Source organism: Pinus tabuliformis, chromosome 3_1 (assembly GCF_031772625.1).
Source record: "Pinus tabuliformis cultivar Carrire ecotype Pingquan chromosome 3_1, CPIR1, whole genome shotgun sequence".
Classification (NCBI taxonomy): Eukaryota; Viridiplantae; Streptophyta; class Pinopsida; order Pinales; family Pinaceae; genus Pinus; species Pinus tabuliformis.
Genome location: NC_142301.1, coordinates 696,990,466 through 696,999,442, shown reverse-complemented (window position 1 = coordinate 696,999,442; position 8,977 = coordinate 696,990,466). Strand labels below are relative to the sequence as shown.

General features: G+C 40.5%; 1 pseudogene across 1 annotated transcript; it reads right to left on the bottom strand.

Annotated features, from left to right (window-relative positions):
* Positions 1-2,830: 2,830 nt before the first annotated feature.
* Positions 2,831-6,212, bottom strand: LOC149189046 (pentatricopeptide repeat-containing protein At2g22070 pseudogene; annotated as a pseudogene). Its single transcript, XR_016255871.1, has 2 exons — positions 3,406-6,212; positions 2,831-3,250 (listed from the first exon to the last, which is right to left on the bottom strand). The product of XR_016255871.1 is annotated as a pentatricopeptide repeat-containing protein At2g22070 pseudogene (transcript).
* Between the last annotated feature and the right edge of the window lie 2,765 nt (positions 6,213-8,977).

Sequence of the window (8,977 nt, the reverse complement as noted above, 5' to 3'; positions counted from 1 at the left end):
GCATCAACATGGTGTCGATCCAGTCACACCTAGGAAAACCATGCACATGTTATCAGAAAAGTTGGATGGAGGAGCCATATCAGTGTACCTGGATACATGGGAGCAAGAGTTCGCTTCAACAAGATGTCACCATTGAGCACACAGACACCATCACGGACGACCAAGCTTGGCATCAATTCGCCACCATCGACCATCACAAAGATGTCAAAAATTTGGTCTCACCACAACGGTCTGAGTGTTAGTGATGTCTTACATGGTTTGCTCAAGCCATTTTGTCTCACATGGGTACATGTGCATTGTAATGTAACGTCTTGTCAAGTGTAAGTTCAAATGTCAATAGTTGGATGTAACAGTCATAGAGTAGATGAAGAGTCATGAGGGTAGATGAACTGTCACAAAGGGGAATGTCAAAGGCCACCCCACCCTTTGTTATAAATAGTCCCTCATAACTCATTGTAGAGGCTTTTGGTCAGCCAAGCTTCGATAGGGGTATCTTAGAGAAATATTGGACAATATTGTAACACGCCTTGGCTTCTCCACTGCACAAAGCTAGTATATCTCTTTGGTGGAGCAGGCGATTGTCGCTGTAACGTTCCGCTATTAGAACTAGTGGTTGGACACGGATGTATTGTATGACTGGAACTTACACTTCTTAATATAGCAGTGCCAACACGTTTCATGCATATTCCAACTATCTTGTTTACTCTAAATGGTAGATGTATCTGTTTTCTTACGCATGCATGTATGGACTATCATGTATAAGTATGTATGAATCTTACTGAAATGTGTTGATTGGTTTAACCATCACTTTGGATTGTTAGCTAACTTGCTTTCCAGTTTGTGATGCATCTTCGCTCGTGTGTTCCCTTCCAAGCTACGTACTATTACAGGTTTCTAAGGGGCACACTCACCCAACTCTCCATGTGTTAGAATCGTTCATGCACCTTCCTCGTCTTACTGCAGTTGTCACACCCTTGCGACCAACATAGACATCTTACTTGCCTTTGTGCAAAATCGCAATCAAGGCATTATCGTATGACCCACTGCTAGGACTCCTACACCAAACAGTCTAAGGTCTAATTGAGACTTCTTACCAGGGAGATCCCCTGACATGAATGAAAGTACTACATATGAATGTTCGTGATTCATGAAGTTGCAAACAAAAGACTTGAGAAGTATCGAGGTTGTATTTGATACTGTTGAAAAAGTAAAAGAAGAAAGCTTCCAACAATATGTATTTGAACAACTTGATGATGATATAAGCAACATCTGAGTGATTGAGGACCCCAAAGGTTTGTGTTTACCTGTATATATACATTTGAAATTTTATTACTGATTTGGGTTATGATTGTGCAAGATCTCTCCATAAAAGATTGAACGTTTGAAGCATGCTTGGATTGGTGGATATATTTGATTTAGTTGATTAGGAGACATGAAGCATCTTATTGTAAGATGCTTGGGAGGACATATGGTCAACCTATGTGTTGATGTCTAGATCTCGAAGTAGGGAGAGTGGCGTTGATCATGGAACTTCGACCTTGGATACGCACCTAAATCCATGTGTTGGTGGTAGAGCATAAATGTCTGATGGTACCTATAGTAGCTAAAGCTTGAGTCCACCTTAGTCCCACCCGATTAGAGTACCCTGGTCAAGTATCTAATCTGTAGCACTGGGTGTGCTCAAACTCTTCATAAATCATATCATTTGATATCTTCCATGTACCTTTGTATATATGTAATTATGAATACCTCCCTAGTTAAGAGGGAGTGTTAGTGTCGGTCTTCATAATTATATTTAAATCATGATATAATGTATTTGTCAAGAGAAAGAAAAAGGAATTTTATTATTAAAGAAATTTGACTTATTAAAGCATGTGTTTCATGTTTAGGTCAAAGCCTCCATTGTAGGCTTCTAGGATTTATGTCAAGTGTCCTTGTCCATGTCATAATGTAAAAGACCCTTCTCGAGCTTCATTGTCAAGAAAGAAATTCATTTTAATGTAAAACAAGTCAATTAGGCCTCCTCCACCAAGTCGGACTAACTAAGGGGTGGAATCTCCTATATAAAGGCAACAACTCGACCTCATTTGGAGCACTCTCTCACCAAGTTCGATCTACAGTTGCTAGGGGCAGTGAAAAGTGTGAAATTCAAAGAAGAAGGTGGAAAGGGCCACTGAAGGAGAAGGAGGTCCCTATCAAGCACAATAAGTCGAAATTCTCTATCTCCCTCTCACATGTGTGTAGCTGCTAAGTTGCTGGAAGGGCCGAAACTGCAATACTGTAGCTAGGCCGAAATTCTGGGTTGTTGTTGGGTTGTAGCTATTGGACAATAAGGGACTACTCAAGTTTGTTGAATCATATTGGAAGGTTGACTTTGTGGAGGAGGAAGGTCTTTTGGTGTAGGGTCTTGGTCTATCTCAACTTGAATTTGCTAGTGGAAGAATTTGACTAGGTTTTCCCCTATAGAGAGGTTTTAGTCTTGGGTAAGTGTCTACATCTAGTGTCATTGATGTTCGTGTTTTGTTTTGATGATTGCTTGATGAAACAAAGATAAAAGAAGAACATAAAAAAGTTAATAAGAACACAAAGATATCACAAATAATTATCAACATAAGAAAATATTTGTTTTCTGATTTTCTAACAGATTTAGGTGTTGAGATTGACAATATTAAGAATTTGAGCCACGATTTGATCTTGACAAAATTAACATGCTTGCCAATTGGAATAATAAGGTGAATTAATTTATGTGCAAGAATGTCAACCAAGAATAGTAAAATTGAATCTGCTTTTGGATTTGACCAAAAATAGCAAGCAAAACAATTAGTTCTAGTAATTGAACCCAGGTTTTTGATTTGATATTTATGGCAAGACAAATTAGGTCTTTGAAGGATCAAACTAGCAAGAGTTAGTGTTTTAGCGCTAAGCCATTTGGACTGTCATATAGATGGATGGATACCTTCCAACTAACTACCATGTGTCGCACTAGGAGAATAGTTCACTTGCTCAACACTGCTCTTGACTCATCATCTTACACAACTTTAATTTGAGATTTGATTGCCGTCGCTTGGAAAATTTGGGGGTGCACTCTAGCCATACCGGAAACTCGTACCCCATCCCCAAAGGCAGTGCATCATAGTTAACAATCTGCTACAAGTTGGAATTTATCCCAGTGTGCATAGCCACAATTTGCACTCTTTTGTGGTCAAGAGAATATACCTTCCTCACTCGTACGCACCATTTGTAGCCTTGCCTGGAGCAATGACGAGAAACATGATAATCAATAATCCAAGGCCTTGTTTCTGCGCATATAAATAAAGAAATCAGCAAAATTGCCACAGCTGAGCATTGCAATTAGTCAACGATCACATCAAGTGATAATAGAGCATGGAACTCCCATTATCTTACATCTTACGTGATGATAAGAGTGTAGTAGTCTCGCAAACCACCACAGCAGAAACACACAATCAGAACTCCACATCCAAGGACTTTGTCAGTATAAAGCAGCAGTCTAGAATACTGTGAACAGTGTGCTGTGGGTATTTCAGATAATCCGCTATCCCTGCTCAAACACCATCCTTACCCCACAACTGTCCATTCAACTCACAGGTAAGTCAGGGTACTAAGTGAGCGTTGCAAAGTCAAAAATGCAGTGTGAACAGTAGAGATTGTGAAATAGAAACAAGCAAAGTACATCAAAGTTGATACATCTGGTGTTTCAGCAATGACAGGTTGAACTTGAGCATCTATCAGTCGCAGAACTGCAAACAAAACACTAAGCTGCAGGTGACACCAAGGGCAGACCAATAATTTGATACAACTTTCCCAAAAATTTCATTGATATAGGCTGCAAGTCATCTCCTATTTGGCTCAAGTGATTGTTCCAGGTATAATTCACCTAACTGAGGCATTGTATTACGTGTGTATTACATTAACTGACATTTGGCATCTTCCAAGACCTTGGACCTTCCCTGGCTTGTAATAAACTTTTTGCTAACCTTGTCACATACAGGTTTCAAAGAGTCAATTGAACACATTGGCATCTGTTGCTGACGCACATCCATGGTGGCTGGGCACAACAGAGGCAGGCAGATAATATATTTTGCCTATTCGAAAATTACCAGTAATCGCTGCAACAACAAAATCCATCCTTGAAGTGATGGAAGCGGTTGGCATCCCTAACAACAATTTCACGCCCTACAATCTCGGAGATGAACTTGGTGGCAGTGTGGCAATCACCACACATACGAAGGTTCTTGATTATCAGAATGAGTATCCCAGGTGGAGTACTGATAAGCCCGAAAGCAATTGCGAGCTTTTCACTGTGGTGGCAAAGTAATTCTTCCTTCAATCCTTTGTCTATGTCATGTAGTGCAAAGCTTGTGTCGGGGACATAACCTACCTCCTTCATCTTTTCATTCAATTCCTCTATCTGTGCATAGATCTTTTCTGTCTCCATGTGCTGTCTATCTCCTGCAACAAATGAATGAACTTTGTTCTTAACTTCAATCCAACTAAGACCTGGTTCCTTTTTTACCACCCTTTCTTTCAGTAATTTTCTCACATTTGCCACATCATCCCACCTGCCAGCTGTAGCGTAGATGTTTGATAGCAACTTATAAGAGGATGCATCTTGTGGATTTTGTCTTAAGACTATTTCTGCTGCATGTTTCCCTAGTTCAACATTTCCATGTACCCTGCATGCACCGAGTAAAGTCCGCCAAATGACAGGGTCAGGTTCAAATGGCATTTGATAAACAAACTCCTCTGCCTCGGTCAGAAGCCCAGCACGGCCGAGCATGTCAACCATACAAGTGTAGTGCTCAACTTGTGCGCTTATACCATAATCTCGACTCATTGAATCGAAGTAGTAACAACCTTCCTTCACTAAACCTAAATAACAGCACGCGGAAAGCACGCCAATGAAAGTAATGCGGTTTGGCCTTGCACCTGCCTGCTGCATTTCTTCAAATAAATGGAGGGCTTCTTTGCCACGGCCATGATGCGCATAGCTTATGATCATAGTAGTCCACGAGACCACATTCCGCTTAGGAATTATCATGAAACCTTTGGATGCATCATCGATACTCCCACACTTGGAATACATGTCAACAAGGGCACTTCCTACAAATATATCCAAATCAAATCCAGTTTTAATAGTCTGTCCATGGAGTTGTTTACCCTGATTCAATGCTGCTAGTCCGGCACAACCCCGAACCGCGCTGGCAAATGTAAATTCGTCAGCCTTCATCTCTGCCCACTGAATTTGGCAAAAGAGTTTCAGAGCCTCTTCATCATACCCATTCTGTGAATACCCAATAATCAAAGAATTGAACGAAGTAACATCTCGTTGAGGCATTTTGTCAAACAGTCGGCGTGCATCTTCAAATTTGGCATTCTGAGCTAAGCCTGCAACTATGGCATTCCATGACACTAGATCCGGTTTTGATATCTTAACAAAAACGTTATATGCATCTTCTATTCTGCCACACTTAGCGTACAGATCAGCGAGAGCACTCCCCACAAAGTTATTTGACTCAAATCCAGTTTTTACAGCAGATGCATGGATTTGGTTTCCCTGTTCCTGAGCCGCCAGGCTTGTACATGCCCTGAGGACACTGGCGAGAGTGAACCTGTTCCAACTCATTCCTGCCTTCTGCATTTGATTGAAGAATAAAAAAGCCTCCACGCTGTGACCCCTCTGAACGTATCCTGCTAGCATAGCACTCCATGAAACGTTATTTCGTTCAGGCATTTTGTCGAACACTTGGCGTGCAATCGCCACGTTCCCACATTTGGCATACATGCTCAAAAGGTTGTTCTGTAAAAATATTAGGAACCAAAATCCAGTTTTGATGATGTGGGCATGAAGTTTCTTGCCTTCAACCAGAGCTCGGCTATTTATAAATTCCCGCAAGAGACGGGAGTAGCTGTCCGAGTCTAATCCAGGGCCAGTAACCCGTTGACACATGACACTAGACGCGCTAACAGTCGCCATATGAATTAATTTCAAGAATACTAAACGCTGATGGTGGCGACGCCATTTAAATATCTCATGTATTACAGTGGTGACGATAAGGCACTGTCATTGTGACAAGCGAAAGTGGATGCGAATTTGCATATCCACCTTGAAGCTCCTTGCATTCATTCAATCATTTTTCCTTGGTTTTAATGTGACATTACTTCATCCATTTTTCCCTGTGCTCCGATAGATTGGTTGATTGAAATGTTTTATTTGGAGATTTTATTTCATTATTATTTATTATAATTGTGGGCCTTACCAATATGTCTTGAGTTTTTCATATAGTGGTTTTTTTTTACTAAAAAGAATTAAAATTTATTCAAAGTTTAACATTATGAAAGAATTGACTTTTTGTGTACTATATTATTAATTACTATATACTTTATCATTAATCACTAATATTATATATTAATTAATATGTACCATAAACACAAATGGTTTGTAATTAAATTCAACAATTTCATTTCTCATTGGTGTTAAGTATTGAATAGACAATTTTTAGGGTTTTATTTTTTAATTTACACAATATATATATATATATATATATATATATATTGAAAAAAATGTATAAATAATATGTGTACAATTTGTACTAATTTCATTATATCAATCTATACTTCAATGACATAACATGTGTACTCTAATATGAGCATTATATAAAAAATGTCATCATTCAATATTAAATAAATAAATATTAACTTGTTATCATTCTCTTCGCTGTCAATTATATATATATATATATATATATATATATTGACATCATATCTCCTGCTACATTCTATCTGGGTCCTATGTTCAGAGTCTAGATTGATCCACATTATCGGTGGTACTCTGGGTTTTATTTTTTATATTGTATATATATATATATTTGAAAAAAATGTATAAATAATATGTGTACAATTTGTACTAATTTCATTATATCAATCTATACTTCAATGACATAACATGTGTACTGTAATATGAGCATTATATAACAAAATGTCATCATTCAATATTAAATAAATAAATATTAACTTGTTATCATTCTCTTCGCTGTCAATTATATATATATATATATATATGACATCATATCTCCTGCTACATTCTATCCGGGTCCTATGTTCAGAGTCTAGATTGATCCACATTATCGGTGGTACTCTCTCTCGTCTTCGTAATCCCCCCTCCATCTAACTTTTCTCTCTGTGCCTCCAGTTATGCCGGTTTGTTTTGTCAGAAGCGTCTTTTCCCTTCCAGACGTCTTTAACTCTCCCGTGCTACCTGTCTAGTGGCCGGACTGATCTCTTTAATTCTGGAAAATTTCCTGATTTGCATAATCTTTCAAGGACTCCTCCCAGTCTCTGTCCCGGCGTGGAGTTCGAGCTGGTCTAGCATGGAGGATGTGTCTGATGTGTCGGCCACGGAGGCCATGGTGCGCGCCACCATTCTTGCAGAACAAACCTGGAATGGTGCCACGAAAGCGGGTGACTGGCGTACTACATTGGCTGACGCGGTTATTAAATCAACAACACCAGCCGATGTTAGTGTCCGCTCCCAAAAAGTCACGCATGATGGGGCGAAGAGATATAACAAAGCACAGAACCCTGTTAGGACCTCTCCTCTGCCGGCTGCCCTGAAACTGGACAACATCCATCTGTCTAAGCGCATAGAGAGCCTACAGCCCCTCGCCTTGGTGGGGAGATGGCACTTCCCCAAAATGGATGACGCTGAAATGAGAAAATGGCTTGCATCCCAATGGAAGCCTCTGATTGGATATTTCCCAATTGTGTCTAAGCTCATGAAAGAATGGTACTGTTTCCATTTTTCAAAGGTGGGCGACGCTGAAGCCATCCAGAATCTCCCATGGGTTCATGGGAGAAGTTTCCTTGTTCTCCACCGTTGGTATATCGGTTATGATCCTTTGAAAAACACCCCCTCAAACAATTTAATCTGGGTAAAGCTCCCAAATCTTCCTCTGGAGCTCTGGTCTAGGGAGACCTTAACTGAGATTGGCAATTCAATTGGAAGATTTGTCTACGTAGACCCATGGTGTCTGGGGCAGAAAGACAAGCGCATTGCATGGATTCTCATCGAAAATACTTACAGGGGTGGTTTCCCAGACCACATAGAGATTGCCTGGAGGGACATAAAAATCAACCAAAGGCTCGATTTCTGGGGTATTCCTTTTAGGTGTTCCGCCTGTCATAAGACGGGACACCTAATAAAAAGCTGCCCCCGGTGCCCGCTCACAAAGAGAACGACGTTTCATCATAAAATCCGGGTAGCCTCCCCTCTGTCCTCTGAAAAAGAGAAGCATTCCCCCACGGTCAGCTGGACTCCGACAGATTTGGAGGATGCTCGGGTTACCAAGAATCTGGATCATGGATCCATTCTCTCTCCACAATACTTCTCTCATGATCACTCCATTCGCCATGGTTCCAAGCCGGGATCCTTCATGCCGGACTCTATGCCCTTGACTGATTTCAGCGCTGACAAAGAGCTCCCGTTCCAATGTTCTCATCCCATCCCGGAACCTATTGATGAAAATCCTATTCCCTTCCCCCCTCCGATCCCCAAGCCTATAAACTTCATTGTGGATTCTCAAACCATCCAAATTTCTTCATCATCACCCACCCCCGATAAGGCTCATCATCCCTCCATTAAAGGTAAGGAACCTCTGGTATCTGACACCCCATTAAATTCCCCTTCATCTTCTCCCTCAAATTTAATGGACGGTGACTTGGACTTCCTGTTATGCAAGAAATCCATCGAATTGGAGCCTTTAACCATTCATAAGCCCCGGTTCCCTTCTCCCCCTATCATTAGCCCCAACTCTGCCAAAAATATAACTGTCAGAAAGAAGAATAAGGGTGGAAGCAGACATTTCAGGGGGAGAACAAATGATCCGGATGGTGGTATAAGGAACCTGTCTCTAGTGGATGTCCCCATTGTTGACATGACTGTGAAACAGCCTCTTAGAGC